The 16,954-nt window shown below is 35.5% G+C and overlaps 1 protein-coding gene across 4 annotated transcripts in view; it reads right to left on the minus strand.

The window, feature by feature from the left end:
- The window catches only part of LOC143228990 (gamma-butyrobetaine dioxygenase-like), a 40,415-nt gene extending 30,811 nt beyond the window's left edge, over nucleotides 1-9,604 (minus strand). Inside the window, exon 1 of one of the 4 annotated variants that reach the window (XM_076460573.1) lies at nucleotides 9,392-9,604. The gene's annotated coding sequence lies outside the window, so the exon portion shown is untranslated. Of the gene's footprint in view, nucleotides 1-1,544; nucleotides 1,605-2,001; nucleotides 2,323-9,391 lie in introns of those variants that run through there. The other 3 variants (XM_076460576.1, XM_076460575.1, XM_076460574.1) reach the window with 3 other exon arrangements.
- Between the last annotated feature and the right edge of the window lie 7,350 nt (nucleotides 9,605-16,954).

Genomic DNA, 16,954 nt, shown 5'->3' on the forward strand with positions numbered 1-16,954 from the left:
GTGATATTTCAGGCATTTTCATAAGTGTTACATGTTTTCATTTTAGTTTACATTTTTTCATACAGAACTAACAATTTTGACAACGTAAATACAAGACAGAAATCAAAACCTATGATCTTACAAAAGAAATTGTATTAATACCACTCATAATACAAACTATTACAATGAAGTCCAATTCAGAAACAAGTTAAATCACACAGCAAACTGAAATGGCATATACAGTAAAAACAAGGATAATACTGGTTGAAAATGCAACATCTTCACCTAACAAAATCTTCTATTAACCCATTTACTGCAGTTTACACAAACTGCCATTTACTACAGTATATTTACTGGGGCATATACTTCCCAGTGCTCTCAACCCAACCCACTGTTGATACAGTTTGCACCTTTTATCATCTTGACTATCATCACTAAATGGAGAGCTATCATCCTCTTATCTTGTTGCCTCTTCACAATCACATACTTGAACACCTTTTGATTCACTTTCAGTATCTTCTAAGCTATTCGAGTCAAGTAAAGCAAGCATATTTACATAGTAAATAAGATTACCAATCATAGCCCTAGTGATGCAGGCATGGTTGACATGCAGTTGTTGTACATTCCACTTAGGCATCTTGGTCAGTGAAGGGCTCAGTGACCAATAGCGAGAGAAACCATACATCAACATTACGTGGAATGCCAATAAATACTGTCCAACTCATTTTAGTTCCACACATCACTCTCAGCAATGTTGAATGACAATAGGAAATGTTTGTTCCAGTCCCAAGGTGGGAGGGTGAGATGGATGGAAGCACTGGGAAGTACATGTCACAGCTGCAGCAAAAGGATTAAGAAATATCACCAACATCTTCAAATACATCTTCTTAGACATATTATCAATATCACTCTGTTAAATGATTTATTCAAATTGCTTCCTTGAATACAGCAATGTTAAATAATTTGTTGCTTTATTCTTACTGTGCTGTAAAAATGTGGGAAACTCATATTCATACTTTTTGTTTGCATAAAATTCAATTTGTTCTATTATTACCTTATGGTAGCTTTCTTAAATAAGAAGACATTATAATTTTACATTTATAGCATATTCAAAGTAGCTACATGAATAGATTTCATATGCTTACAAAATTTTCCTATACTGAAAATGTACTTTTAATAGGTACATCCCTCCACTCAGAAAATTAGCTACTTTTGTTCCTTGCTGCTCCTTGTATGCAAATCCTTTCTTTACACAAACCACAAACCCTCTGCTCCCCTCTACTGCAATCAAGTAATTCCAATATGTTTCATGTAAATCATCATGCATCACCTCTCCACTAACAGAACCATAGTGCACCTCCACAGAACTATCACTTCAAAGTTTGGCAGAAGCACTGGAAGAGTGGAAAATGTAAGAAGAGGAAAGTACCTATCAGAAATACATTTTCAGTACAGGAAAATTATAACTTCCAATATGATACTTCCACAGTGAGCATTGAGGAGCCATGGAATTGAAAGCATGAGTCAATAATGCTGTACAATGCAGATTTTAAGCTGTAGAATACCTGGTCAGGTGCCACTCACCACATAGTGAGATTCATGTAATGAAGGTATGAAGAACAGGCCTACGAAATAAAAGAAAGCATTAATATAGACTTATCCAGTCTTAGAGTTTCACCAAAGTTTGAAGAACAATCACTTAAGAAAGGTAAAAACAAGGACAGAGAAACCACAATATGATGAAAATAAAGGAAGATGAATATGTTAGGTACAGTCTACACATCCTATTTCAGGATTTCTTCCAATGGTCAATGATTGGTTGGTTGGTTTTGGATTTTTATGGCCCAAAGCATCTATTCATAAAAGGAAATTAAGGTAAAACAAGACAAAGTTTAATTTTTGAATTAAAAACAAATAACATTAAATCCAATTCTTACATCTAGTCTACAGCAGTAAGAGAAAAACTATAGTAATACAAGTTGTAAAGAACTTTCTGTAGCATAACTAATTATCATAACTCACCAGGAAGACTTAACAGGCAAGTTCAATAACCACCTGAAGTTGGCCTTTCCAGTCCTGATTTTGAATTATGGCCATTTTCTAATTTCAAATTAAACTGGATGTACTTTGATTCTTAAAAGGGAATCACATTAAAAAAGGTCTAATGTATAAATTGAAAGACTTAAACAGCATTACAAAGATTAATAGCCTTTAAAAAACTAAAAACATTTCTAAAATTAACAGTGTCACCATCACCAATAATGCTGTATAACATTACAGATAAGCTTTGGGAGAGAACATGTTTAAAATGGTGCCATCGTCAAGAGTCGTAAAAACAACAAGACAGTGAAATGTGGCTTATTGTGATCCAAGTGTTACACAGATGACACATTGGTGCATCAGTCCCAGATAAAAGAAAAGTTAAAAAACTGTGACCAATGCATATTCTAGTTAGAACAACTTTCTCTTTCCAATCCTTACAGAAGCAAAACAGCCAAAGGCCAAGAGAAGGTTTTTTTGGAAAAGCTTGTTTTCATGTTGCTCACTCAAAGTCGACTGCCAACTGGCATTGAGCCAAGCCTTGAATATAAGACCAAAGTCCATTTATGAAACAGGCACAACAGTGATGGTGCCAGAGCAAACAGATTTAGCTGCAGTGTCAGGAGCTCATTCCTGCAAATACCAATGTGGCCTGGTACCCAGAAAAACTGGACAGAAGTAAGTGTTAAAGAGAAATGAGCCAGTCCATTTTGAATATCAGGGAGAACTGGGTGTGAACTAACATGAAGAGATTCCAGGGCCAGTAGAGAACTAAGCAATTCAGTATAAATAGTGAAATTTGAGTACTGCTTAGCTTCTATGTGATCCAGAGCAAAAGAAATGGCATACAGTTCAGCAGTAAACACAGAAACTGTAGAGGGGATTCTGCATCCAACCACTGAACCATAACAAATCATGGCAGAGCCCACACAGTCATCTGATTTTGAACCATCTGTATAAATTGGGATGGAAGGATGGTTCAGAAGATGTTCAACAAATAACAGACAGTATTTCCAATTGGGAGTGTCTGCTTTTCTCAGATGATTTCAAGATAGGTCACACTTGGAGACTAATAAACCATGGTGGGATGGGTTGACAAGTGGATACAGCAATGTTATCCAAGGACTGACCCAATTCATCCAACTGTGCCTGGATATGAAGGCAAAAGGAGCAAAAGTAGATTGTCTGTTCTGAAAAAGTATGGCCCACGAGGAGAGAAAACACAACACCAGGTGGGATGCTTTGGTAATGAACGAAGTTTCGAAGCATATAGTAAGGACAGTTGCAAACAACAGAGGTGCAAAGAAGATTCATGAGACTATGTATAAGTTCTGAACTAGGGAAGTGCAGAAAGCACTGGTGCAGAGCCAAAGTCCTTGATAATGAATGGGGTCCAGCATCTTAAAGGCCAAAGTCCTGGCAAAGCCGTAGACCAGTGATCCATAGGCAAGTTTCGATCAAATAAAAGTATGATATATCTTTAGCATAAAACATCAATCTGCTCCCCAAGTAGTGGAAGAGAGGACACGGAGAATGTTCAGTGTTCTTGTACTTTTGACTTGTAGCTACTTGATGTGTGGTTAACAGGTCAGCTTACAGTCAAAGATAAGCCCCAAGAGCTTTGTCTCACAGACCACAGGCAGCACAACTTCACCAATACGAAGTTCAGGATCAGAGTAATTCCCCATTGCATGCAAACAGTTTTATAGAGAGAGAAGTTAAAGCCATTTGCTGTGGTCCACTTCAGTAAACAACTGAAGGCAATTTGTAGCTGCTGCTCAATACACCTCATGTTTGACAACTGACATGAGATGTGAAAGTTATTGACATAGAGCCCATTTGCAATAGTAAGAGGGAGTTGTTCAGTGATGGCATTAATCTTTATACTGAAAAATTTGACACTCAAAACACAGCCCTGACGGACTCCAAGTTCCTGTAGATAAAAACAGGAAAGTGTCAAACCCACACGAACTTGGAATTCCCTGTCCATTAAAATATTTTAATGAAAATGGGCAAATGGCCACATAACCCATATAAATGAAGGTCTCTCAAAATTCCATATCTCCATGTAGTATCATAAGCCTTCTGTGATTGACATTTCAAGTCAAATCAGGTGGTCCATGGTGAAACACTGTCGTTGGAACCCACGATGGCTAAGAGGAGGCTATTTGATTCGAAGAATCAAATAAGAGGAGCATTAACCACCTTCTCTAAGGTCTTACAGAGACAGCTTATCAAAGCAATTAGATGGTAGTTTGAAGGAATCTTGGGATCCTTCCCAGGCTTACAGAAAGGTAAGACAATCGCCTAGCACCAGGCATCAGGAAAATCATTCTCCTGCCAGATCTGGTTGAAAACAATCAAAAGAATAGCAAAAGAAGCAGGAAATAGATGGCATAGCATATCATAATGTACATCATCAGGTCTGAACAATGTATTGCCAGACCAACTAAGGGCCAGTTTGAGTTCCACCATTGTAAAGGGATGATTATAGTCGGAGACAATCAGCTCAAAAGAAAAGACTGCCCAACTCTTGATGGCTAAGAAGGTGGAGGAAAAAGCAGAAGTGCTAGATACCTGGCAAAAGCTTTCACCTACAGTATCAGCTACTTTCTGGCCAAAAAGCAAGATCGAGAGGGGGACAGAATTATATTGTCCGTTGACCTTTCAAATCTTCTCCCATATAACTTTGGAACTAGTGATAAAAGATATGCTGGTTGTGAACATAATCCAAGGGTTCTTCTCTCTTTTACCACCAAGTATGTGCATAGACCTGCTGGAAACGATGAAATGAAAGTGTGGGATACCTACAATAAGTATCCCAGGGCCATTTCTGAGCCTTCTGTCCCATGCGATAGGCAGGATTCCTCCACGGATGAGGATATCGTGGAAAACATGTCAAGGTTTTAGGAATACATTGAGCAGCTGCCTGTATCATATAGTCAATTACTGTTGCTACACAGTTGGCTATTGATGGCTTACAGATGATGGCAGGATCAAGTTCTGTGAGAGCAATGATAAAGGGCCAGTTTGCTTGATCCAGCTTCCACTGGGACATATGGGTCGGGTGGCATAAACCATAGCCAATCTCTCTCAAAATTATAGGAAAGTGATCACTGCCTTGTGGATTATTGCCAACCTTCCTTGAAAAGTGCAAGAATAGTAAAGGGGAGCAAACTGAGAGATTAATAGCAGTAAAGGACAGACTGAGTGCATGAAAATAAATATAAGAACCACTACTGAAAAGAGAAAGGTTGTGATCAGAGAGCATACACTATGGAGCAACCCCTCCCATCAATATCAGCACTTCCCTAGAGGGGACTAATGGTCTATGAAGAAAAGAAGCAAGGGAAAAAGGTGAGGTGTCAAATTTGATAAGAAGTTACTTTGAAAACATTCCTGCAGGAAGGGGACAATGAGGAATAAGCCAACTGGATCAAATGACAAACCTAACAGGTGAGGGTAGAATGGGATAAATCTCTTAAATGAAAAATACTGCCCCAGGATATAGTCAGGAACAGAAACCACAGAAGAAAGGTGTGCAGACTATAAAGAAATGAATGGTACACACTGGACACAGAAGTCTACTGGAATGAGCACAGAAATGGGAGATAGAGGGAAGGGAAATAGGCAAAAAGGAGGATTTAACCTCATGTACCACAGATTTTTGGGAGGAAAGAATGGTTTGGTGCTGAGACAGGAATATGTAGGTAATGATTGGCAAAGCCCATCTTAGTCATCCATAAGCTTAGAGAAAATACCCACCAGAGTGTGAGAGAACTCCACTATGAAACAGGGAAGCTGAATAAAGCAATTGAGACAGGACAAATCACTTACAGACCTCCAGTCTCTGGTCTTCTTGGAAACAACAAATAGTCATAAGTAAAAATCTGGTAATTGATGGGAAATAAGTGTGACAGCCTGTTGAGTGAAAATGTCCTGAACTGCCTCTGACAGACACTGACAAACAATGGGATCCTGAGATGGAGGGAAGGAAACAGACACAGGAAACATGGAAGGCATAGCAAGAAATAGGATCTTAAATCCCTCCAGCAAAAATGAAAGAGCCAAACCATCATTGACAAAAGGGTGACAATTATGGAGAAGGCTATAAGTCAAGTTCCTACTGAACCAGAACCTACCAAGTTGTTACCAGTACAGGTGACAACATGATGTATTTTAGTGAAAAAAATAAACTGTGGCACCTCAAGAAGGGAGGGGGGGGGTACAGGTAGGAGGTGGAAAGGGAAAGGATGAAAAACCATAACAGATGGTACAAGTGACTCCAACTGACATATAAACAGGTTACCAGATGGCAAAGTGTAGACTGTTGTTGGACCGATGTCACCCAAGATTTAAAGACCCTGGAATTGTATCAAAGACAAAATGTAGTAAAAACGAGGCCATACATAAATCTCAGAGATAAAATGTATGTAAATGAGCCCTTGATAAAATAGCATCCCAACCCAAGATGTCCCAGCAACAGAGAAACCACATATGTAATACCTGAGCTGAAGACAACAAACAAGTCAATGTGGAGATATGAAGGAAGTGAATGTCCCCATAAAACCCCTCAGGATTTATGTGAAGAACCTCAGAGAGAAGGTGAAGAGCAGAAAGATGCCAGAAAAGTTGTAAGGGTAGGACATAGGTGGGAAGATTGGGCATGGGTTAAACTGATAGTGGAGAGGTGATGCATGATGATTTACATGAGAGACATGGTGGAATCACTTGATTCCAACAGAGGGGAGAAGAAGACTAGTTACATGCATAAATAAAACGTTTGCATATAGGGGACAGCAATGATCAAAAATATATAATCTTGTGAGTGGAGACAACTACCATATCAGAACTCAAACGAATAAACAATACAAATACCACCAACAAAAAGAAGCATGTAAAATACACTATTCAATTGTAAAATAATTTTCTGGTAAAGCTGAAATACAAACTTAAATATCATATCTTAAGAGCACACATACTAACACTACTAGTTCTATGTTCTTCAGACTATTAAAGTCACTTTGAGCTTAATTATGGCCAAAACTTTATCTCAATAAATAACAGAACTACAAAATCTTAAAAACATTTTTTATACAACCAATCAATCATTCTCAAAAAAAGTCCTCAATTAATGCTTTATTAGTAACAACACCAATCAAAATTTAAAGTAATTACAATAGGTAAAACTGTGCAAAAAAAAATTAATTTGCCATACTGCCCGAGTAATTATTACAGAAACTTTTTTTTAAGTACATCCACTTTTTTTTTTATTCAATTAACAAGTTAGAGAAATTACATAATGCACAATATATTTCTCAAATGATATTTCATGAGAAGCTCACTTAAACATCTCAAAATTATTCCTGATTTGATTCCATCAGTATTTACCTATTGTAAAGAAAGTTTAACATGGCATAGCTTTTAACAATACAAAACGTTTTAATGCCAGACTTTCTCAGTGGAGTAACAGGAATTAATTTTGTGAGCATGTGTAATAATCTCAACAATCAGACATTTTCTATACTTTTTCTCACACTTATAAAGCAATTTCACATGCTAAGCCTAACATAAAGATCCTCAGCTTGATACTTTTTGTATGAAGTAATTTAATAATAATTCAGTAAGCCTCATTCATGAGTAAAATAAAACTGTCACAAAATATACATATATGCATTTTCACCAGTCACTTTTTACATTACAAGCATTTTCTTCTCTATACAAACACTTAAAACATAACTATAGAGCTTTCACTCTTTCTTTCCACTTAACATTTGCTTTTCATAACACGTTCATTAACTATTATTTTTAGTTAAGCCTGAAAGGATATAACCTCCAGTTTTAGAACATTGTTTATGTAAACATAACTAAATTTAACCAAATTTGAAGAAAAAAAAAAATTGTAAAAACCTTCTGTATATGAACTGATGAAATGCTAAATGTTTAAATTGTTCCATAGTTTCTTTAAAATTTGCTCTAAAGCAGCCTCAATATATGACCAATTGATTAAATAATGGAAAGGATCATTTTTCAACATTCAAATGTACAAACAAAATGCTTTAAACATCACTAATAACTGAACTTCTGTTTCAAACCTAATCTTTAACTTTAATTAATTTCAAAGATCACTTCACATTCTATGAGAAATTAAGAATTAGAAACGGGAATCCTATACCATTTAACTTAACTTTTACGTAACTGTAAAAGATACTTCTAGAATGCTGATATTTGACATTTACTACCTATTATACAATGTGGAAAAGAAAGACTGGACTCAGCAAATTGTATTATCAGCCATGAATTTTACATCTTTTGAGATTGTGCTTAATGACTATCAAGTTAATATTTCCATTTCTTTGGAATTCCATTTATTCACTCATAACACTTGTATTTTATATTTTTACAGTTTCTACTTCTGCCAAAAGCAACTCATTCCATAATTCATGTTAGAAAAATAACTTGAGCCTAACCTACCTGCATTATCTACATCTTAATCTGGTACTCTTATCCTGTTGTCTTAGTAATATAGCACAAAGAAATTGGAAGCTTTTAGCCATCAATACCAATAACAATTTTGTAAACAATAAATTTACTACTACCCCACTTTTTTTTTTAACTCAAGAGAAGATATATTAAGAAATTAGTCTATCTCCAGAACCCTTATTTGAATTCCTTCCAGAAGTCATATATATACACACACACACACAGAGATAATTTACTTTTTGACTTGTAATCAATAGTTTGATAAATACACCTTAAAATTCTTTGAGATTTTTCAGCAGCAACAGATCACTGATCTGGTGGGTTGAATGACTTATCCACCAATATTTAAAAGACCCTTGTCATAAGTTATGTTATGAAGTTGGTTGTCATCTGTATTAAAATTGTCATCCAAATATAGATGACCCACATGTACTACTTTCACTTACTATAAAGGCCATTTTTCAAAATATCTATCCAGCTAACTGATTCAAGTGATACTAGTGTCTTAACTAAATGTACTGCAAGTTTAATTGAGATTGTATTCGATTCTTACATTTACAAGAAAAATAAAATACTAACGTATGATTAGTTGCTTTTAAATATTGGTACAATACTACATTTCGGGTCGATAGCCAATACTAAAGTATACAGTCAGAATCCCACTCATTAATTTTAGTTTAAGCTTTTTTTTACAAAATTGAAAGATTTTCTAGAGAAGCATTACACTTTTACAATATACTTTGTCCACTCGGCGTTACCTAATTTTAAAATTGTTACAATTCTACCATTACCTGACCACCAACGTGACCAAAGAAAATTACCTGATTGTCATATTAATCTCGTATTTTTAAAAATTATTAAGTAATCTTATGAGTTACATATTACTCACCTCGAGACACCCCACTATTGCATATAACTTAAGTTTCTCAGTCAAGAAATACAATCGATAAATCTTGCACAATGAAATTTATCTTAAGGCTTAAAATACCCTCTTCACATAACAACGCAAAGTACGCTAGATAATAATTCCGCCGTGGAAAATTCCTGATGATAATTTTCAGCGCACATGACTAGCGATCGCTTAGAAAGCGGTTCACGATTGGTTCAAACCGGTCGACCCCCTGTAAGCATGTCAAAAGAAAACATAAGGCAATACTCTAAGAAGGGCATGTTGTAGGACTGAATTGGAAGTTAAAATTGACATATAAAATTGTTTCTTACTTTAATCTTCCCCACCATCTATTTGTATGCAAAAATTCGGTATCAAAAATTAAAATAAAAAATTCTAAGGTACGAACATTTTGTACTGTCAAATTGCTTTAAGTAATTGATAGTAAGTATTTTGCATTTCGTTAAAGTTATAAAATTATTATAATAATCTACAGAGTTTGTCATTTCAGTAGATATTGACACTTGTTTATTGCAAAGCTACTATCGGGCTATCTGCACTAGGCGTCCTTAATTTAGTGGCCTAAGACCAGAGGGATAGCAACTAGTCATCACCACCCACTGCCAATTCTTGGACTACTCTTTTACCAACGAATAGTGGGATTGACGGATGAAAGGAGAAGCATGTCTGGTGTGACGTGGATTCGAATCCGCGATCCTCAGAATACGAGTCGGTTTCTTGGATGACGTTTTCACATTTTGCCATTCTCAGGCACGATGAGTTGATCATAGTTTGAGATGCAGTAACACAACTAGTTGATTGTTCAGCTAAGGTTGCAAGTTGTATGTGTGTGTGTGTGTTTACAGCAAAGCCACATCGGGCTATCTACTGAGTCCACCGAGGGTAATAGAACCATTGATTTTAGCGTTGTAAATTCGTAGACTTACCGCTGTACCGGCAGGGTACAGGTTGCAAGTTAAGAATTAGGAATGTTTCGTTTTTTTCCTTAGGGTCCATTCGTGTTTCACTGAGTCTATTATTCTGAAATGTTCACTCTTAGTTTTTCTCTACAATCTTTGCTAAGGTGGTTGTAAATTCCAGAGTTATTGAAAGGGCTATTATGCGTATGCTACCTGATTCTGGTAGCTAAAATTCGAGTTGCTGACAACAAGAACACTCATATTTGTATACTATCAGCGATTTATTTTAATGAGGTATTTTGCCTTTAAACAGGAAAAATTGCGTGTACGTTTGTTCGGTTTGAAGATTACTCTTAGGCTGACTTGAGGATTAGTTGATTATAGAACACTTTAGATTTTATTTTTTAGTTTGATGCTATGCGTATGCCCGGGTAACAACATAATTTGACAAAGTAAGACTTGTTTGAGATGTAAAACTTCATTCGATCCTTTAAATTTAACCTGCCGTTGCAAAATAACGAAAGCAATCTTTAGCGTTTATGCCCATTAGATATCTATTTAGCTTTCATGCTCTGTTGTAGATGGTCTTAGATTAGATAGTCTTCTAGATTTCATAAAACTGCGTTACAATTGCCCAGTTTACACAAAATGGGTTTGTGGCTAAAACACTAGAGTCTCTCTCTCTCGTTGTTTGGGTATATATCCATAAACAGGAGGGTCAGGTGCACTTTACCTCTCCCTCCTTCCTTTTCTTTGTTTATGTAAACTGTTTAGTATATTAATAATTATTACATGAGGGCCAGAGTAACCCGCATTTACTCAGGCTCCAATCAGGGCAATCTTCCACCAATAGTTCCTCACTACTGTCTAGTTCATAGGTGGCCTGTTTTTATTTTATTACTTCATTATATATATGTTATTATTAATTTTTTAATTGTTTAACATTTTTTTCTTAATGATCTAATGTATAAGTTAATCGGGGAGAGGTGTTTAGGACTATCTTCATCGTATATGTATTATCTGTCGAGTTCGCATAGTAGCTCATTTTTCTCCAATTTTTATCAAAATATTTTATTGTACTATGTAGGAGTCTATCTGCTATTGTTGGTGTGTTTGAATATTTATGTATAAACTTTGAAGAGGTGGTTCTAGGTACTCTATATGTTGTCGTAAGTAGTGTATTTTGTAATGTCTGTAATTTGGTTTTCAATTGCTCTTTGCTTACATTAATCCGTGCTGGAGCTGCATAGTCATTTACAGGTCTCATATATGTTTTGTATATTTTTAGGATATTTTCAGGTGTTGCTCCACTGTTTTTGCCAGTTAGACTCCTAGCATTGTTTGTTCTTCTCCAAACTTTAGTTTTCATATTATTTAGATGGTTTATTTATTATTTAGAATTATACGTTAGTCCTAGAAATTTTGCTGATGTAGCAGTCTGGATAAATGTTCCATTCATGTAAATTTGTGGTTGTGTTTTTGATGTTTCGTTAAAATTGTAAATGTCACTAGCTGGATTTTGCTGTGTTTATCTTGATTCTATATTTTTAGCAGTATTTGCATGTTCTGTTTAATTGCGGTTGTATATTTGTAGCTGATATTGCTGGTGTTGGGGCACTTTTCCAGATTGCTACATCATCGGCGAACTGTGATGAGTATCCATGAATTGGATCTTTAAGTGGCATATTGTTCACATACATGATGAAATGAATAGGGCTAATCACCCCTCCTTAAGGGACGCCAGCTTCTGGAGTGAAGAACTCATTGTCTGTTTTCCAAAAAGTTAGAGAGCCAGCAAATAATTCCACGCAATTGTCCCATTTCATTTATAAGGAACCGGAGACCATTACGCCATATAGTGTCAAATGCCTTCATAATATCGAAGAAGCAAGCGACAGTGCATTCTCTTTTATTAAAGCTATCTATCATTGTTTCAGTTAATCTAACTAAGTGGCTTCTTGTTTGTCTAAATTTTTTGAATCCGTTTTGTTCCTCAGGTAATTTTGATGCTATCTCCAAAAATGTGGAAAGTCTATTGTCAACACAGTTGGTCAAGGTGATTGGTCGATAAATGTTTGGTTTATTTGCTGGCTTTCCTTCTTTATGGAACATTAATATATCAGCTTGCTTCCAAGAAACTGGGATGTAGCCAGAGCAAAATGATAAATTAAAGATTGCTAATAGATAATCAAATAATTTCGGAGTGCCTTTTTTGATGAGAATTTCTTATATGCCGTTGTTTCTTGGTGATTTGTTTATTTTTTACTGCTTGTTTGAGTTCTGCTTTTGTGATTTTTTTTAGTTAGCAGTATATTATTATATTTGTTTGTGTTATTAGTATTGTTAATATTGATTGGGAAATGTGGTTTTGTATAGTGTTGTTTGTTGCATGATTGTTTACTGTATTATAGAAATAATTGTTCGGTGTGCGTGTTTTTCTCATATCAAAGCCAAATCGAGCTATATGCTGAGCCCACCGAGGGTAATTAAACCCCTGCTTTTAGTGTTGTAAATCCGTAGACTTACCGCTGTACTGGTGGGGAGCTAATAGTTGTTCATTTCTGGGTCGTTATGTGTTTTGATTGTGCTATGTAGTTGTCTGAAGGCTTCAGCTTTTTCTTTATTGATATGCACTAAGGTGTTGTTATGTTCTAGTGTTGATTATTTTCCTGTTGTTTCTTCGTTGGTTAATGTTTTTTTATATGTGACGAAAATTTTCTTGGGTCTGTTTTTTATTTAGTTGGGAGTAGAAGCTATCCCATTTTTCCTGTTTTAGTAATTTAATTTCTGCTCTGATTTTATTCCCAATACTATTAATTTATGTTTTTCTTTCTTTATCTCTTGTTCCCATAAACTGTCTTCTTGATTGTCTTCGTTGTTTAATTAGTGTTATTAGTTGTTTGTTTGGTTTTCATGTGTTATTTATAGTTTTTTGTTGTTGCTTCGGTATAGTGTCATTTGCTGCTTTTAGGAAACACTGCGTGATTATTTGACTGTATCTGTCAATTTCTGATTGGTTGTTGGCTTTATGCTTAATATTGTTTGATAATATGTTATCTAATTAATTATTTTTGGTATTCTTGACAATTTGCTTTTTGTAGTCGAATTTATCTTGTTTAAAGGTTATATCTTTATGGGGGCCGTAGATCGAAGACACACCATGTTGACGTACTGTCGTTTATCAGGGCTATATTCTTGTCGTCGATGAATTGTATCAGGTGTCTTCTGTTTGTATTGGTGGATTTACATCCAAAGTTCTCATGTTTACTATTCAGATCACCTATTACAATTTTAGTTGTGGGAAAAGATGCTGTGGAATAAGTTTATATCAATGCATTTCGTTGATAAACAATAAATTCCTGCTACTGTCATAGTTGAGTGGTTATCTAACAGGATATCAGCAATTATATTTTCATTATTGCTGTTTATTTTAAGTTCTGTTATTGAAAGATTGTTTTTGTATAGCAACATAAATCCTCTGTTAATGTCATGTTTGTTTTTTCTATCCTTTCTGATTGCTATATATTTATACATCTTAAATATATTCTTAGTAAAGAACAGGGTTTCACTTTGAATAATAATATCAGGGTCAGTATCTTATATTATGTCTTCGATCTCGTGTTTCTTGGAAGCCAGCGCACCTTGGATGTTGATACTTACAACTGCAAATTTAAGTTTTTAGTCGGTATCCAGTGATTATTAATTGCGGTATGTATGGTATTATGTATTGTTGTTCTTTTTTTTTGCAATGATTATGTTAAAATCAATACAGTTATGGGTTAGGATAGGTTTTGTATATTCTACAATGAACTCTGTACAGGTGTTTTTAATTATATTTACTATTAAACTTGTTTCATCATTTCTGCTTTCTTTTATTTTATGAGTGTTGTTTTCATGGGAATTTGTTGTGTGTGTGTTTTTGTTGAGTTATTGTGTATTGCTCTTTACTATATTGGTTGTTTTTTTGTTTTTCTTTTGTTTGTGATTTTTGTTGTGTGTTGTTTTCCTTCAGCTTTTGTGCATATGTCACTGTGCCTGATGTAGTAGCTGTGTTTGTTTGTTGTATATTTATATTTGTTGAATCGTTTACTGTCGGTTTTGCTGTTTTTATTTCATAAATGCGTTGTTTTATTTTTTTGTATTCCTCGCAACCGTTGTAGTTCGCTGTGTGTGTTTCTCCACAGTTGTAATATTTATGTTTCTCTTGTTCTTTTTTACACATAGATATGTGGTGCTCACCGCCACATCCACAGCACCTCGGTGTTGCTAGACAAGCCGCTGATACACGAGCATATCTTTGACAATTAAAGCATTTTGTAGTCACACTATGTAACACAAATTTTGTTCTTGGACAGTATGTATTCTTTCTTAATTGCTTATGTTGTAAAAGTACAGAAATGGCCATTATTCCCTTCAAACTTTGTTTTTGTGACCTGGATAATGAAATTTAGAAATTAACCTTGCACATTTTCATTTACATAAATTCTGAATAAAACAACATATGAATCAAAATTTACGTGTATTTATACTAAAGTTATACAAAAATGAACAAAAACGTTTAGAAGTGAGTAGTTTTTCGAGATTTGAGACTGTAATGTAAATCACTTTTACGTATCAGCCCTGAAATAGTCTCCCATCATGTTTTCGTTGTACGCTCCTTGGTAGCGGTGTTCAAAGTCCAGTACATCTTGGTGAAAGCGCTCGCCTTGCTCCTCTCAGTATGCTTTCATGTTCTCCTTGAATTTATCAAGTTTAGCGTCAAGGATATGAACTTTTAGGGACATCCTGCAGCCCATTTTGCCGTAGTTCTTCATCAGAGCCTCAACCAAGGGCGTAGATTTTTTTACACCCGATGGGGGGGGATAATTTTTGCAACCACTTATGTGAACTGTTCAATTTGCAAATTGGTAATCTCTGATTACGTGAACCTAAAAGCTGTAAACATGCAATCACAGAGTAATCTTGTTGCCACCGTACTTCAAGGTTTCCATGTACGTTTGTATAAGTGAGGTGTTGTGAACAGTTTTCAAAATGTTAATAGAATATAGACAAATGTGTCACAAATTAACTGCCACATGAATTTATTCCTGGACACAGCACAGTATAAAAGGTGGCCATTATACTTGACAAGGTTACTAATAACTTTCATTGCATGAATTACGTTTTCAAATATTAATAAAATTAGTAATTACCCTTGATAAGTTTATATCTACTGAAAAACTGTTCATGTTGTTTAATAAAAATAATTAAAATGTCTTTGCGAACTCTTGAAAATTACACATTAATACAATGTAGCACATAATTATTCATACTTTTCATTGAAGTAAGATTCATTTAGTCCTCTAGCCTACGTGTTCCGAAACGTAGACCTCCTTTGTGATGATCTGTTTATGAATTCTTTCATAAGCTCTTCTGTATTTATCTTGTCGACCTCATCTTTGTGAGTGTGACAAACTGCCACATGGTTGAGGCGACACTAAGACATAGTTGACCTTAACCACGTCTTTAACCGTCTTAATGCAGAAAAGCTGCGTTCACATTCGCAGCTGGATACTGGACATACAAGCAAAATTTTCATGAGAAGAAAAACTTCACTAAATATCTGCTGGCTTGTTTCATGCATTTTATGGTAAGCATCCTTCGCACCTTTCAGAGATACTGCTTTTGTTGTTCCTTTGAACATGGGCAACTGAAACTCGAGCCGTTGTGCAGAGATTTCTGGATAGAAGTTTATAACCGAGTTGTCAATCTTGCCAGATGTGATCATGTTCTCAAGTGCCAGATATTGCCTCAAGTCATTGTTGTCTGCATTGAATCTAGTGGTCAGATATTCTATGACTGTGTCCACAAATTCAAGATATTGGTTTCTGTAGTAATCTCTAGCTGTTGCAGAATGGTGTGCTGAGCCATCACCTGTGATCCTTCTGGAGGATCTGTGAATGCATGGTAGTTCAATAGGCACCAGATCTAGGGAAGTTACCTTTTTCTCAGCTTCATCAAATATCTTGTTGTAATTTTCCTCTCTTTGCAATACCCACAATTGCTCAACTATCATTGCAGATGCTTTAATCATGCCAGATACTGTCGCTAATTTTGCTTAGAATGCACGGTTTAGTTCCTCTAATGCAGCTAATGGATGCTGAGCCATCAACAATCCTAAAACTGTTTTTCCTTTGTCAAATCTGTCCAGTAGACCTCGTGCTTTCACTGCTACATCTGATTTTTCATTTGCTAATTCAGACAAGGAATCAACAATGTCACTGTAGTGATCATTAGCACATGTAATTGGACATAGTGGGAGGATGTATTTAATTGAACCATTGTGACTCTCTCACGATACAATATTTTCAAAGATTGTCTTGTATTTGCCTGACCTCTGAAGCAAGACACCAAGTTCATGTACCCACTGGATAGAATCTCGAACACATTCACAAGCTTCAATTGCATGTTGCATTATTAAATTAGCCTGGTATCCACTGTACGCACCACTTATGTTAGTGGCTCCATCATAAGTTTGTGCTCTTAATCCCGACAGTGGTAAATTGAGTCTAGTCAGTACATCAAGTAGAGTCGAGGATATTGTTTCACCAGTTGTATTGGAAACACTGTATAAACCAAGAAATGTCTCATGGATGTCAAGGTT

This window comes from Tachypleus tridentatus, chromosome 10 (genome assembly GCF_004210375.1).
Source record: "Tachypleus tridentatus isolate NWPU-2018 chromosome 10, ASM421037v1, whole genome shotgun sequence".
Classification (NCBI taxonomy): domain Eukaryota; kingdom Metazoa; phylum Arthropoda; class Merostomata; order Xiphosura; family Limulidae; genus Tachypleus; species Tachypleus tridentatus.